A 17,175-nucleotide genomic window follows, 5' to 3' on the forward strand; every position below is an offset into this window, starting at 1 on the left:
TCGGTAGATTCATGAAGCAGGATGCTACCCTACTTACACATAGTCCAAGTGAGGATCTCTCCTCTAACGGGTTATGGACCACCGGTGGATTGAATAGTCCTGGCCGCCTGAGCACAAGGAGGGCCAGGATTCAGAATATGTCCGAGATGCCCACTCCCATTCCATAGTAACTGGTATCCCGACTCTCAGGACCACTTACTAGGCCACTCAGCCGTTGCCCATGGTTCACGAACTTGGACGTGACTACAGTAACCCACAAACACACTACATGAAGATAAATTTCACCCATACCATCTGAGCTACACCAAGAGCTCCAAGTGCGAGATTTCGAAGCTCGAATGGAGTTCTGGCGGACTATTAGGCAGGCTGAACAATGATGCAGCATTCGTATCGCATATCTTGTTCTCGGACGAATCGCATTCCCACTATAATTGGAACGTCAATCGCCACAACATGCACTATTGGAGTCCGGACAATTCTCACTGGGTGTGACAGGCAGCCCATCAAATACGATGGGGAGTGAATGTTCGGTGTAGAATCTTGGGGGATCGCCTGATTGGACCTTGTTTCTATGAATGAAAATGGTGTTGCTTTCTTTTAATTAGGCTACTGATATCTCAAAAATGAAAATGTTACAGACGTGAAATTTGATATTTGGAATCGGCTTTAAAAGTAAAGAAACACGTATTCTCGGAAAATCCAATTAAAAAGGGGGGGGGGGGGTTGAAAGAATTGAAAATATATTGACTTAATTTTATGGGAATACATACATCTAATAAAAACTAAAGTTGTTACAGACGTGAAAATTGGTATTTGGATCTCCTTTAAAAACAAAGAAAAACGTGTTTTGAGGGGGAAAACATCTTGGGGGCGGGAGTGAAAAGGAGTTGAATTCCTTTCTTGAGGACACATAAATCAAAAACTGAAGACGTTAGAGTCGTGATAATTGGTATTTAGAAGATCCTTTACTATTAAAGAAACAAGTATTTTTGCCGGAAAATTCACTTAAGGGGGAGGGGTGTGAAAGGAATTGAAAAAAGTGAATTATTTTTATGGGGTTACTTATATCTCAAAACTGAAGGTAATAGACGTGAAGATTGGTGTTTGGAATCTCCTTTATACATAAAGAAACACTCCTTCGTTTAATTTCTTTTGGTGGGGCTAAATAAACTTAACGGCGGTGGGGTGTAAAAGAAGGTGGGACCAATTTATTTTACTGTTCATAATGTACTTATAAGGATCCTCCGTTGCTCAGGCGGCAGCGCGCCGGCCTCTCACAACTGGGTTCCGTGGTTCAAATCCCGGTCACTCCATGAGATATTCGTGCTGGACAAAACGGAGGCGGAAAAGGTTTTTCTCCGGATACTCCGGTTTTCCTGTCATCATTCATTCCAGCAACACTGTCCAATATTTCATTTCATTTGGCATTCATCGATCATTGCCCCAGAGGAATGCTTCGGCTGCCGGCACAGTTCCTATTGTCGCCGTTATATGTAGCTTTATTCATTCCATTCCTGACCCTGTCGAATGACTGGAAACAGGCTGTAGATTTTCGATGTACTTATTCTGATCATAAACCGATCATTTTTAATCCTTCCTGGGTTCGTTTTCAATAGCCATCTTTTCCTTCGGATAACCTTCTTAGATTACAGTAGATTCTCCTGGCATATAAATAAAAATTTAAACACATTTGAAATAAACGATAGGAATGCGATTGACCGTCGAATTGTTCACCTCTATAATAAGGTCAATAATGCACGGAAGTATGTCATTCGTATCGCCAGATATCCCGCACACTTGAGTAGTATAGTTCCAAAACCTGCCTTCTCCATTTTCACAAATTTTTCAGGAGAGAGGAAAAACTGTTTCAGTATGATGCTGACATATTAATGATACATGTCTTATGCCACCGATACCAATATGAATTGTAGAACCAGGAAATGTTAAATCTATTTACTTTAGGGAAACCTGTTATTAAATATGTAAAGTTTAAATATGGATGACTGTTTTTGGAACAAACATGGTTGGATAAGGCAGTTTGTGGAACAAAAACGTCAAATATGCAGAAAGCATGTTTTGGAACTAACAAGGAAAAATAGCATTTTCTGGAATAAACTTTGGTGGTGTAGACTGGTTTTGGAAACTACATAGTGAAGGTTACATTGAGTTAAAAGATTAAATTTTCAAGGCTAATTTATAATGTTAAAAAGATTAAATTTCCAAGGTTAATTTATTAGGTACATGTTAAACGTATTACCCTTTATTACATAAAAACTTGAAAGTTAATGTAAATTACAAATATAAAGCAGTATCCAGAGGTACTGAGAATAGAGTACAGACTGGATGAACCTAGACTCTCAGTTCATTGTTCTCAAAACAGTCTTCTTGATGTTCGCACTGTTGGTCAGCTTCAATATCATCTGCGAGGGAGTTATTCAAAACTTCTACATACAAAGACAGTTCATTCAAGTTCTTCCAATCTTCACCGTAATGACTTTTCAACAAATTGTCAACATCTCTAAGTTTGGCCGGTTTTAGAGCATTTCCTTTATGTATTGGAAGTGGATGGATGTCACTAATTACTTTGTTCTTCTGAGTTACGGATTGTGGTTTGTTAAGGTCACTCCGATAAAAAACTTCTCCTCTTACCAAAGTATTTGTTCTCCTTTTGTTTCTAATAATGATGAACCTTTTTAAAGCATTAAACTGAAAATGCCATTTTCCCGGTGGCTTAAGGACCTCTCCGACAGCTTCTTTCCAATTAAAGTTTGGGCACTCAGATCCAAGTTTAATCACGGTACAGTAATTAGAGTAAATGTCCCTACACTCCTGGGGTGAAATAATTGTGTCCTTCTTGCGGATTTCTTTTTCAAAAAATGTGAACACTCTATCAGAGGGCATAAAGGAGTGGCCAGGAACAGGAAAGATAAGCTTAACTTGACCGACATTTGCTGGTGCATGATCAAGTAACCACTTTGATACCATTCCGATGATAATGCTGTTTTTATTCTGGCCCCCACAGCCATCTGCAAAGAGGCGCACTGTCTTAATACTAGGACTTACAGCTCTAGTATTAAGGGAATGGAAAACAGCACTCGCAATTTCGTTGGAGCCTTTTGGGTGTTCATATTCACACCAGGTGTATGAAAAGACGTTGTCCTTACCAAGCCTTTCTTGTGACGAACCTTCGACAACTGTAAAATTGTACATATAAAGTTGTCGGGAATAGTATACTCTCTGATCAGGTACTTTAGGTAGTACCTGATTCTTTTGGCAATCATACGAGAGGACTAAAGTGTCTTCAATTGTCTTTTTCCCAAGCATTTGAAAAAATGCTTTAGCTTGAAGGCTATGAACACGTTTTTGAGTCATAAGGTTTTGTTTTTCAATTGCACTTGTTGCACGTTGGAATTGTTCCTTAAATATTAAGCGGCGTGAGCGTGCATCCACTGCTGGAGCTCCGAACCCAATATTTTAATTCATATTAATATGATTCCTGAAAAAGGATTTTGTGACTTTTAAGGTTACATCTCCATCATTTTCACACCTGGAGTTGTAAAGTCTCCACAACTTATTTATATTTAAGTTGCTAACCAAGTATTGTCTTTGTGACTTACCCCGGCAATAGTGCTTTTCTATTACTTGAATTTGGCCCATAAATTTCCCAATTGCCTCTCTTTTACTGGTATACTTTTTAGTGATCTCTATATAAACTCTCAGAGCTCAATTACTGCCAAACTATACGTTGAAAATGTAAAATCAATAAAGTGGATAAGGCACCATTTGGAACAAACTATCAAATGGTATAATGGAAAGCAATGGGAGTAGACTGCTTTTGGAATGAAATGGAGAAGGCATCTTTCGGAAGTAACTTTTGGTGGAGAAGACTGCTTCTGGAACAAACTTTCATTTCCTTATTAGTTTTTGAATAGGAGAAGATTTCTTTTGGAACCCATTCCTTGTTTTAAACGACGCAGTTTAGAATGTACAACAAAATGGCGTCATTAACTAAATTTCCGATTTTTGTGGAGAAGGCAGGTTTTGGAACTATACTACTCACTTGCCTACGCGCGACAATGGTGCTGGTCACACTGTCATCATTCATCAATGACAATGGTAGCAGATGTAATTTACCCCCAAGTAACGGTCTTGCATCTTGCTGTGGGGTCAGAACATCTATAATAATAATAATAATAATAATAATAATAATAATAATAATAATAATAATAATAATAATAATAATAATAATAATAATAATAATAATAATAATAATAATGTTCTGGACCGTCGACAAACGTGCGGACCGCGCTGGAGACGGGTCCTGGCCGGGTAATAACTAAGAATGCAGTCCGGCCGCGGGTTCAGTACCGCCAAGGCACCCAAGACGACACCACATCCATATTTAAAATGCTTATAGGAAAAGACGGCAAAGATTTAGGGACCCAACTGGCCAGGTGGAATACCTGGACCTAGCCCGCGAAGTACGAAATCGATTGTTGGAAAGAAATATTGAAAAATGGGAGGAAACTTGCCGTAATCTATTAGAAAACGAGTCAGATCACGAATTTTGGGGGATTCTGTCAGAAAATGAGTCCGATCGCGAATTTCGGCGGATCTCATATAAAACAATAAGCATTCAATTATAAATTTCAGTATAATACCGTAGCGAAGCACGGGTATCTTGCTAGTTTAATTTTATTTCTTTCCTTAGCTTCTTAGTAATGTAAGTTTTTGGCAAGAAAGTTTAAATAAAGAGGCCTTCTGCCCCTGTTGGTGATGAAAATTTGTAGTTAAGTTATTTTCAAATCTCATTGTGATTACTTTTGTAAAAAACCTTCCCTTCAATAATTTCTTTCCGGTCTTCCATTACCGCTCCTGCCTCTAAACCTGAGCCAGAAATTCCGTGCACTCGTCCCACAAGCCGCGAACCTTAACTGCTCAACCATGCATGCAGTCTTTAAAATCAGTTACTCTCGCCGAGAAATTAATTGTTGCAGTGCCCTAATTTCAACTGAGGCCGTGTCGTAACAACTGCTGAGAGGTGCCGGCGCGGGGTACGTGACCGCCTCGTTTCAGCCAACTCACCTTCTCAACGGCCAACTTGGGCACCATCATAATTGGGAATGGCTTGGATGCTGAACCCCAAGCACCCACTCCATCATTGGGTCTTGGTCCTTAGTGACCATCATCATGGCTACCCCTCTCAGGTTACCGGGAGACAGATATCTGAGGGTACTGGGGGGTTCCGGGGGACCCCCCTCCTGACATCGGCAGTGGCGGCCGCTCTTGTCGTCAACCTTAGGCATAAATGAACGGACTTATACTTCTTCGCCAACAACGTCAACATTTCTCTATTGCAAAATACTATGTGAATAGACTCTTCATCAAGAAATATTCTAACATTGATCTATAATTTCAAAATCATCAATTTTTTGCCGCAAGATTTCAATCCGTTCAGACTGTGGTGAAACCTTAGGGGGTGGAGGTATGAACAGGAGATACACATCCTCCGTCCATTTGAACTGCGCGCCTCCTAGAAGGCCATCTGTGTTATGAATCTGAAACTGTGCAAATGAAGAAATTTGGACCTTTTGAATTTTGGATGTCTCTACTATCGACTTATGTGCCCCCTCTGGCGAGAGGACGGACTATTAATTTTTCAAGGGAAACTTCTCTCCTCTATGGATGTAAACCTTATGTGTTTCTAAATTGTTTTTTATGTGCTGAGGTTATCAGCACTTTTAAGGCTACCTTCTTCCTTATGTTATGGACCGATCAGAATTTGATATATATATATTTTGGTAGCAAATTAAAATTGGGGGTGTGTACAGGCTTTCTGCCTAGGTCAAGAGAGATCGTGAAACTTCCTTCTGAGTTACTAAAATTTACGGCTCTTTAGGGCCGTTTTGTCATCTTCATGGCTACGGCCTAAGTGTGTGTAAGGCATGGCACGGGGCAGGGGAAGCCTTGCCTTCGTCGGAAGGCCCAACAACTTAAGGTAATGGCAAACATCTATTAAAATATGTGATAGCTTCAGACAGTTAACTTGAGGGGAAGGTTCCAAATGTCTTAATGTAAAATTCTCGAGATTAATATCGCAATTTAAATGTAAATTTTTAGACAAGTCTAAGGGCTCTATTCAAATCCCTGCTGGGAAATATGTAACTTAGGGAATAAAGAGTGTTCGCCCTCTATTAATTCCCATTCAACTTGGTATAGGGTGACTATGATTTCGTATAACTCTAAATTCTTCAAACCATTTTTGGAACTTAATATCTTGCCATCTAGTCACCCTCTGTAGAATAGGCTTGGTCTCTGTAACTGCGGGCCATAAGCCCATGTAGGATTTTAAGTTTACTTCAAAAGGAGTGTAAGTGTTTCGACTCCTAGCATTGCGTTAGTGGCCGATCGTCCTAAACTTTTTCTTTTGTACTTATAGGCCATTTAGTATGGCACTCATTGCCATATTGTAATTATTCATAGGCAAGTGTGTAACAGGCTGTCGACCAGAAATGACGGTATACACTGTTTTGAAGTTTATCTAGAGCAAAATTTCGCGGAAAACTTAGTGAAGCAAATGTGCTCATTGAAATAGTCTAACTTTAGAGCTACCAAACTCACTTCTTGTGAATTATTGCGCCGATAAATTTCCCTATTGTACCGGATTTTTGACTTTTAGTCATTATTGTTATCAGAGCTAACGTGCTCATTGTTATTCCGTTTAACTGTTATTTTTTGTTATTTATTCTGATTATCTATCAAACTTTAACTAAAAAAGGGAAAGAAATAAAATTTCAGATTTTAGTGTTTCAAATTATGCCTTTATTCTTTTCTCTGTCCACCCGTTCACTCTGGAAGCATCTTTCACCTCCGAAAACCCCGCAATTTCCGTAACAATAATAATAATAATAATAATAATAATAATAATAATAATAATAATAATAATAATAATAATAATAATAATAATAATAATAATAATAATAATAATAATAATAATAATAATAACTGTACCGGGGGTACATCTTCTCCAGCCAGTCAAATTGCGCGCCTTCTGTAAGACCATTTATGTAATCTAACCTGAAGTGATGTAGTACAAGACAGTCTGAATTCCTCCCGTTAGATGTCCCTATCATCGGCTTAAGTGACCTCTCTGGCGGGAATAGCGATAATTAATCCTTAAAGGAAACTTTTTTTTTACAGTTGCCAAACCTCATATTTTGAAGATTGTTTAGTTCATGTATCAAAGTTGGCAACACTTCTGCTGGGTCCGTCTTCAACAGCAATCAACCGATCAGAATTTTGTAAATATTTGCTCTAGCTCATATAAATCGGGGGCGTGTACAAGAATTCAGCCTATCAGTAAGTGTTCTTGAATCATCCCCTCAATAATACTATAAAAACTGAGCGTTTTAGGGCCGTATTGTCTTCTTCATTGTTCCAGTTAATTAAGTGCGGGCGTGTCCTAACGGAGGCAACGTTTAGAAAATCAGAATGATTAAATAATAACAAATTAGCAATCTTGAGCTTGCAGCTCCCTAATTACCAATGTTATACGAGCACAACTGCCTCCATTAACAAACAGTGAAGGAGACGGGGTCTACCAAGTTCTTTTACATCAACATGAAGAGAATTATTGCTCTATCAACTTACACTTAGAAATCAATTTCCGAACTTTCACAGACACGGCGGCGTTGTGCTCGTGTAACATTGGTAATTAGGGAGCTGCAAGCTCAAGATTGCTAATTTGTTATTATTTAATCATTCTGATTTTCTAAACGTTGTCACCTAACTTGTAAGCCAAATTTCGGTACCTGAAATTGTAAAATCTAACTGTGTAAAGAAACAAAAAGATAGCTAGGAAATTTTAAAGTTTTAAATCAATCTTCTGATTACTGTATATCGACCCATTCATGCCCGCACTTTTTTCACCTTTGCCCTCCACGGAATCTCCGTAACAACAAATATGTAATATAAGGAAACAAAGAGTGATTACCCTCTGTTGATTCCCATTCAACTTGGTATGGGTTGGCTAAAATTTGTAAAACTCTAAAATTCTTAACACTCTTTTGGTATTGAATGTTTCTCATTTATTCACCGTGGTGTAGAATAGGCATAGCCTCTAAATCATTGGACCATAATTCCACTCAGGGTTTTGAATATTTCTAGAGGGAGTGCAAGTGTTTCGCCTACTAACCTTTTGTTTGTGGCCAGTCATTTTCAACCTCTCTTTTTACATTAAGGCCGTTTAGCATGGGCAATCATTGCCTCTGTTTATTCAGAAACTGTTTCCGGAACAGTATGTTACTATCTGTTGAGCAATAAATGAGCCCACATCAGGGCAAGGATGTGTGAATGCTTTAATTAAGGAGAACCGATAGGTTGTAAATGCTCTAATAAAAATTGATGCCTCCGCTCGGCTGGAATATGACAAAGTTGGTGCGCGGACTCCGCTGTAGTGTAAAGGATAGGAGCAAATCGTGCTCTTGCAAATCTCATAACTGCCAAGTGCAATTCAGTTCTTTTCTGTGTAAAATAACATTTGCAATTCTCTCAAGTTTTGTACCTGATTTTTGGCCTTAAAGTCATTGTTATTGTTAGAGCGGATGAGGTCATCATATGGTTGTTATTTATTCAGATTTTTTATATTTATCAATTTTAAATTCATAGAAAAAGGAAAGAAATAAGATTTCAAAGTGTATTGTGTTAACTTATGCTCTAGTTAATTCCTTGTCCACCCATTCACCCCAGGCGCTTCTTATACCTGCGAGAAGCACGGAATCCCCGGAATAATAATAATGATGATGATGATGATGATGATGCAGAGTAGGATGTTCCGTTTGACTCAAATCCACAGGCTGAGACAAAGTAGTTATTCATGCAGTGTCAACCTCCACTCAACAGTGTGGCGAAAGGATTGAGCTCCAAACTGTGGGGACAGGCTTGTGGTGAAGAGAGAGAGAGAGATTGGAAGCCACCAGTGGCCGTTTGTGAAAATGCTGTCCTAGGACATGATCTTACTACTTTTAGTACTATATTTTTGTATCCCACACATTTACATTAGCTATTGAATGCTTTATTAAATTATGCCCATACATTTCTGGTACATTTCCTTTCTTCTGATGCTTTTCTATACTTCTCTGCCCGCAAACAGACCTTATGTTTCAGATTTTAAAGAGCTCTCTTCAGATTATTCCAGCTATTTCTGCTGTCATAAGACTTTGGCCATTTTGGTCCTTCCTGACATCATGTGATTTTTCAGGTGAAAGTTACAACCAAGCTTCCACCAGGGCTAGAAGCTTGGCCATCTGGATGGAAAGCTACATCTAAATCACTGCACTAATCACACTCCTCATGTTCATCCTTATGTTTGGATTTGTCCTACTGGTGTGCAACCTACCCACTGGATCTTGGATTGTCCCTTAGGACGGTTTAATGCATCAACTGTATGTAACTTAGTCTTCCTCAGGTCTATGTTTATGGTGTCTTTCCAATGTCCCTTGGTAGATGTCAATCAATTTTCAAGTTGTGTACGATAGTGGCTAATTTATAAAGTGATACTTGGACCGCCGAAGATGTCCTTCTCAACGTTTTTCGTGTATGGGTGCGACACCCAGCTTCTGTCTTGTATTATCATTGGAGATATGGTCATTATGAGTGAAGCCCAGTGTCCAGCGCAATATTTTCATCTCCGTAAAATGGAGATGGTTCTCAGCACTCTTAGTTGCTGACCAGCACTCACGAGAAAAGGTTCTTGGCTCAAACAGGAATATATTGTTCACAATTTATTTATGAGATTTATATATCATGGTGATAAGGATGGTGAAGGCATTCCATTGTGTGACCCTTAATTTGCCCGGTATCGGACTTCAAAAATGTACATATAATATTCCTCGACAAAATGAATGAAACAATATGGAGCATCGCACTCGGCAGATTTGGCAAAAGCAATATCTGAACAATCCCCAGAATCACATTTTTTTGTTGAATTCAGGAATATGAGCTGCCTGCCATGAAGACTGAATCATGGGGTGATACAGTGGAGCAGACCATTGGTTATGAATAGTAGAATGCATTTACATTATGAAAATGTGATTTCCTAGTTTAGTTTGAAAATCACTGCAATGAGTTTTGAAGACAAATCCATCTCTGAAAAATACATTGAACATGAAAGTCATATTTGATTATGGGGGAAGAATAAAGACATAATAAATATCATTTCAAAGAAATAAGGCAATTAAAGAACTGGCAATAAAACAAAGCAAGGATATGGCAAGGGGATGTCTCAAGAATGTATCATAAATACATCACTACTTTTATAATTGTTGCTCTAATAGTAACGCATGATGACATATGTAGAGCAGTACAGAAAGAATCCTTCCTGTAATCAATATATATATATATATATATATATATTTTTTTTTCTTTCAGAGTTAATGACTAGAATTTTTCTGTGTGCTGAAGAAAGTGATTTGAAATAAAGTTAATTTGCTCAAATGAGCAGTGCTGCAAAGAAGTAGAAAGGAAAATCAAGAAAATTATATTATCTTAAAACAATAACAGACCATTAATACTGGAATTATATTTAGTTAACATGTCAACTACTAACTGAGGTAACAGACTGACTGGCGTTTTAACCCTTCCACTCCTCCAAGATTACAAACGTTGTTGTAGACAAATGAAGCAATACACATGCCTTTCCAAGCTTGTTTAAAATCATGAGATAGGTTTGTATACACAGTTTTATGAACAAATTCCTGTTTGAGCCGAGAGCCTTCCTTCGTCAGGTCCATACAAGGCAAATTTCTGTTTGATATATTTTGAATTTCAGATGAACTTGGATTCTCCTATTATACAGCACTCCAGTGCATGCCTTCCATTGCAGCCAGCTCACATTTACTCTTGATTGCATCTCACCACAGATACCTTATATCAGCGGTAGAGTGTCGGCCTCCGGATCCCAAGATAGCGGGTTCAAACCCGGCAGAGGTAGTCGGATTTTTGAAGGGCGAAAAAAAGTCCATTCGACACTCCATGTCGTACGATGTCGGCATGTAAAAGATCTCTGGTGACACATTTGATGTTTACCCGACAAAATTCATTACAAATCTCAGCCATAGACGCCCAAGAGAGTTTCGGTTTACTCGGTCTGCCATCTAGTGGTGGCCTAGAGTAAAACGGAACGTCGAAATTGACGAGCAGACAGCCAGATGGCGTCAAATTGAAATGTCTGCACACGGTAGCTGAGGCCATACGATTATTATTATTATAGCTTATAAGTTGGACCCTATATACCTAAACATAGTAGCCCATGTCAGATCATCGCTGTTCACATTGAAGTGACGATCAAATTGGCTATAGTGGTTTTGCCAAGCTTGAACTTGATTCTGAAGATCACTTTAGTGGTGTTTGTGATCGTGACAACATCGGTACGGAGATTGTGTCCATAACAAAGGTGATAAGGTGAGGTGACAGTGCTGAGCCATGATGTCCACCACATTTTATATGGAAGCTCTCTGTGACATCTGCAGCATATCTCGCTGTTTTGTGAGTATTTATGCACTGCATTTAGACAAAGTTCATAAGTAGCTCTGGTAGGCCATGATCACGAAATACGTACTAGATCAGTTGGTGTGAAACACAATTAGAGGTTTCCTTAATATCAAGGAAGGACATAATGCAATGGCTTCCAAATTTTACGGGAGCCTTTCAATAAGCATACGAGCCGAAGAGGTTGCATCGGTTGCTCTTGTTCCTTGATGCTTGCACCAGTGTTTCATGATTTGGTGTCTGTCTCTCAGCTGAAGTCCATTCTTGTGATTTATAAACATGTATAGAATTCAATATCGTATTCTGCTCTGTTGCGGGCTTTTACTAGCCATTAGATGTTCCTACCACCTTCCTGAGTTCAGTTGATCTTAAACGTCTTGATAATAATCAGCTCTATCCTTAGTGGCAGCCTGCCTTTGTTTCTCTCCATTATCTGACATTTTCCTTTCGGATTTCATCAGTCTTGTGTGCAAAGCAGTTCTTACATGCTCTCATTTTTGCTGTACACTCAAATACATCTCTTAAAAACCAGGTCTGTCTGTCAATGGAACAACACCATGGCTGTTTGTGCAAAGAGCTGAATTTGCAGCATACATCGTAGAACAACACTATGTAGACCAAGTGGTATCTATCTAGTACGTAAGGTTCGAAGGAAAGCTGACTTCATTTACTATCCCTGCTTGGTAGTCATGTAACTTCACACCAGTTGACCTCCTCACGACCTGCCAATCCCCTCCTTTCCCTACATGTGCTGATCTTCATATCTGCAACAAGTAGCTTATGTTGGGGGAAATATAGTTGGATAAGTTGACCTTCACATCAGTTACAGTAGGGAAGTCACAATTTCGAGCTATGGCATAATCAGTTTGGCTTCTATGATCATCACTAGCATAGGTGGCTGCAATGCTTCTTGAAAACTGTGCTTATGAGGAAAAGGTTATTGACTTCAGAGAAGTCTAGAATTCACTGCCCATCACATTCGTGAATATTATAGCGATTGTTTGCATGGTAGAAGTAGCCATCTCAGGTTCTGCTTGCATACCCATTCAAGTCATCACAAATAAACAGAAGATCTTCCTTAGGGCACTCACCTGAATGATGCTGTAGTTCCAGCCAAAAACAATCTTGCGCAGTTTCATTACAGCTACTTTGTGGAGCTTAGGCTGGGAAGACGTATAGTCAACCTGCTCGGGTGTCGATAACTTCATACTGTACGCCAGATGATCGATGTACTAGTGAACTTCCATAACCTGGTTGCGCAATCCGGATCTAACAACGCCATCTCCCTATGAAGGTTGGCTTTCCAATCGATTGTGATTACTTGCGAAAGGGCAGCTCGATAAATTTCAATAGAAGTTTGTATATACCAGTGGTGAAAGTTTTTGAGCCAGTCATTTTTCCATCTCCCCATAGATTGTCACCCTTCAATTTACCCTTGATGATGAGTTGGAGAATTTCATATTGTACACCTATCGTGGTGTGGATTAATGGATCTTACACTAAACTCACACAGTAAGAATACCAAACTAATAATAATATATTTTGCAACTGTTAAAGCAAGATAATAACTTTTTCCAAGTATATCAAAACACTGAGGAAAATGATAGCTGAGTAACACTGACAGTTGCATTTCACAGTGACATCCATGGCCAATACACGTGGGATCTTTTAAATTTTAAAAACTCTGGCGCTTTGTTTTGAATTCCATATAAAAATGGAAGCCCCATGGCCTTGATCACAACATCAAAAGTCACACCACTCATTCTCACTTACAAGATCACAAGGATGAAATTCTTTGAACACATTTCTGATAAACAGATTCACAAGATGATCAGCATTACCATAAATCTAGCTGAATGCTTGAAAATTTGCTGGACAACCAGTGCAAACCATTCTGCATGGCTCCTCGTCGAGAACAAGTTGTGCCATCTAGCTTTCTTAGACCAAGAGAAGGCCTTGCATCATGAAGCGCATGATTTATTCTGATCAGCTATTTGACAATACGGTCTCAGATTACCTTGAGAGTTAAGAGCAGCAACCTTTTATAATACCAAGAAGCCATCGCCAGGCCGCTGCAGGAACATTCAATAACTTCTGTATTACAGTCACCACCCATCAGTTCTGATGCATATAACCACTTCTACTTATCCCGGCGATGGACACTGTTACAACAGACCATCTTCACTGCCTCATACCCTAGACGAGAGGTGCTCGCGCTGGGCATTTCGTCCTGCGGGCACACAGCGTTGAAAGTGGGCGGGCAGGCAGGCGATGCTCTTATTATTCAGCGACAGTGACGTTGCGGTTAAGTCACGTCACACGCCGTGATAGTCAATGCCAGGCGAAAGCCTGCCAGTCGGATTGCATGATTGCGGTGACACCCACATAAACTAATAAAACAAAGAGCCTTGCCAAATCTCTGTGCAGAGATCCAGCGAGAATTATATATTGAACTAGGAACGCTGATACAACGCCCCGTCTCGGAGAATTTTAGGTTTAAAATACCCGCTACGTGCGAGATTAGCCGATCGCAGCTGGCGAACGAGGAGCGAGCTCGGAGCTGGTCGGTCAAGGACAGGCTACATCATATATTATATTCTATAATTCCATGCCTGGTAACTCAATAAATAAAATTAACATCGCGATTTGAACTTCATCACCGTGTAGCCAATGCTAAACTGTGCATAATTACCAAGTCTCAAGCAAATTCATGTAAATCTGACGAAGTCATTGCAAGTTGAATTTATAGAGAAATCTCGTGACGCGACCAGCTGATTTCGTATAATTTGAGGTCCAGGCGACCCGATAGACAGTGTGTGATTCCATAGCCTAGCCGTGCTGGTTGACTGTAGGACGGTCGACGACGGAATTCTACCACTGTGTTACCGTGAACTGCCACAGAAATCCATCGTATAAAGGTGACTAAATATTTTCTATCAGTTCATATTCCGAGTAGTGTACGTCGGACTTGCATTTTTCAAGTTACATTAGAACTGTGTAATTGAACTTAGATTTTGGAACTTAGTTTGGAACTTGGTTGAATGTCGAGTGCTAATCTTAGGACTTGTATTTCTAAGTGGAATTCAGATGCTTTCTTTCTTTCTTTCTTTCTTTCTTTCTTTCTTTCTTTCTTTCTTTCTTTCATTCTTTCTTTGTTTCTTTCTTTCTTTCTTCGAGTGGAGATATTGACTCAGTCTTTAAGACAGGGCATAAGACTGGGAGTTCTTAAATTGAGTAAAAAGCAAATTAACATTTATTCTACGTTAGAGTTGAGTAGACTTAACCAAGTAGCTTCAGTAAAGAGAAATTACTTTCTCGTACAAGCGGCTGAAGGTCATGACAATACTATCCGTAGTATTAGACATAACAAAGTGGCCTCAGTGAACAAAACGTTATTTACCTTCGTAAATAAGTACCTCAAATTATCATTGTAAACGGAACTAAATTCTAAATATCAAGTGTCATATTACAATAGCGTGTGAACGGAACTAAATTCGTACGTCTGTATTGAACATGCTGTAGTCTCACAGACTTGTATGCAATTCTGAGAATAATAGGACGTATCGAAACTTATTACGCATTTGTGTTCTCTTACTTCATGTACCGTTACTGTGAAACGCTTAAGTGAATCATTACTTTGAACTTACTTCAAACTGTGCTTAGTGAAATTTTAATAACTGTGTCAACTGAATAATTTCTTTTCAAAACTGTGCCAAGTGAATTTTGTTTTTGAGTGTGCGTCTGACCCGATTAACATTCGAACCACAGGATACTCTCTTTACTTTCATAAGTGCACTTATAGTAAAGAAATGTTCGTGATAGATTCTATTGATATTCTACGCGGTATAATCACACTTCTTTACTTCCTTCATGGGAGCCATTCAACCATTTCATTTCATTTCAAACTTCTCCAATGGTCAGTTGAGCGTACTCAATCATACCGAATGAGTGAACACTGGAACTTAGACTCTCAGACCGTCTGCGGTCTGCCTGAACTTCCATAACTTCTAGTCGTCATGGGAATTCACGTGGTCCTATGGAAAAGAGAGCTGACCTATGGTGTGAGGAAGGACTTCCAGCAGCGAGGGACACCTTTTCCAACTCCGGCTGTATTAAAGGTGATACGCAATTTGTCATCCTTTATGAATAAACAAATAGTTCAATTTAAAACTTTTATTTCGAAAATCTCTCTCTTTCTCTGTACGCATTCCAAACATGGGCCGTACACGCCTTGTATAAATCCATGCTCTCCATGATAGCTAAATACGGGCGTTCCTGGTTCAATATGTACACATGTGTTAGGGGTATGAGTGCAGATACTTCTTGTAGCAATGGAGAACGATGTGATGAACCACTATATTTCAAACTTTCACTAATCCTCGGAAGTTACTTTCGTGAGCCAAGGAATACGGTGTTTATTAGAATAGGTAATGTGCCTTGTTCTTATGAATGAATAGCTTTCCTTTGATAACAGGCAAGTTATGTGCCATCTTTGCCAAACTGGTTTTGTTTACCTTTAAGAGCTCTGAACTACTAAGAGCTGAAGGCTACTGTTACAGTGCCACGATATGTTACGTAACATTATTGCCAAAGTGGTTTCATATTTAAGAGCAACTGAACTATTCCCCATCCCCCTTCCTATCGCCTATTGAACGCTTCCCTTCCCTAGCACTGTCTTTCCCAAGATATTCCATGGAGGACACTCGCTGAACAACTGTGTTAGAGAAGTGCTGAGAGGTATGCTTTGGTGTTTTTGAAAATACTATCAGCTTGGTCTTGCCAATATTCATCAATAGACCAAATGCTGCATTGATCCTTACAATGTTGTTAGTAATAATTTGAAGAACTCTAAGGCTACTGGCTAACAGAAACATATCATCAGCATAACAGATGTTATAATGACATTGCCAATGATCCTTATGCCTAGGTTAACATCCTCAACAGTTTCTGTCAACACAGCCTCAGAGTAGATATTAAAACGCATGTCCCTCCATATGGTTATGTCCTCAGTTGTGGCTCCCTCTATTTTGACCTCTGCTGTTTGGTTCCAGTAGAGCTGAGTGATGATATGTAGATCACCAGCTACAAAACTACTCCCCTGTTATTCGCTATTCTGCGATAGATGAGCTTGTAGCCATCTCCAGTGTCATGGTATTTCTGGCCTTCCACAGTTATATAGGTATGCAATGTCAATGTTGCTTCAGCTCTCTCAGCTAGTTCACAGCTATGTTTAATCAGTGTTCCAACATTGAGTATAGCAACTTGGGTACACTTCTCTTTCTTTTGGACTGACTAATCCCATTACTCCCTCTCTAATTTTGAACGTTGGTTGAGCGATGCTAGCGTTTTAGCAAAACATGTTCAGAATATATGCACGCTGTGATGCTGGTTAGAAATTTCCTGAACTTTCATTTGTTGATGTTAATATCTACTAATCCTGGTATTCGCATTCCTCCAAATATAGTGATGTATTTCCATGTCGTTGAAGAATGAATTCATAACAACTAATCCAAAACTAAGGTAAAACTCCAATTTATATTTATGTTTTCTCATTCTTATTTCCTCCACACTTATCCATTAGCATTTCTGTCCTGGTACTACAACGAGAAAGACATTAGGCGAAATTAA

The 17,175-nt window shown here is 39.2% G+C and overlaps 1 protein-coding gene across 4 annotated transcripts in view; it reads right to left on the reverse strand.

Moving 5' to 3' along the window:
* The window catches only part of CNT2 (Concentrative nucleoside transporter 2), a 407,606-nt gene that overhangs the window by 43,787 nt on the left and 346,644 nt on the right, over window positions 1-17,175 (reverse strand). The gene's annotated exons all lie outside the window — the stretch shown is intronic.

The sequence above is a fragment of the Anabrus simplex genome, chromosome 2, assembly GCF_040414725.1.
Source record: "Anabrus simplex isolate iqAnaSimp1 chromosome 2, ASM4041472v1, whole genome shotgun sequence".
NCBI classification, from domain to species: Eukaryota; Metazoa; Arthropoda; class Insecta; order Orthoptera; family Tettigoniidae; genus Anabrus; species Anabrus simplex.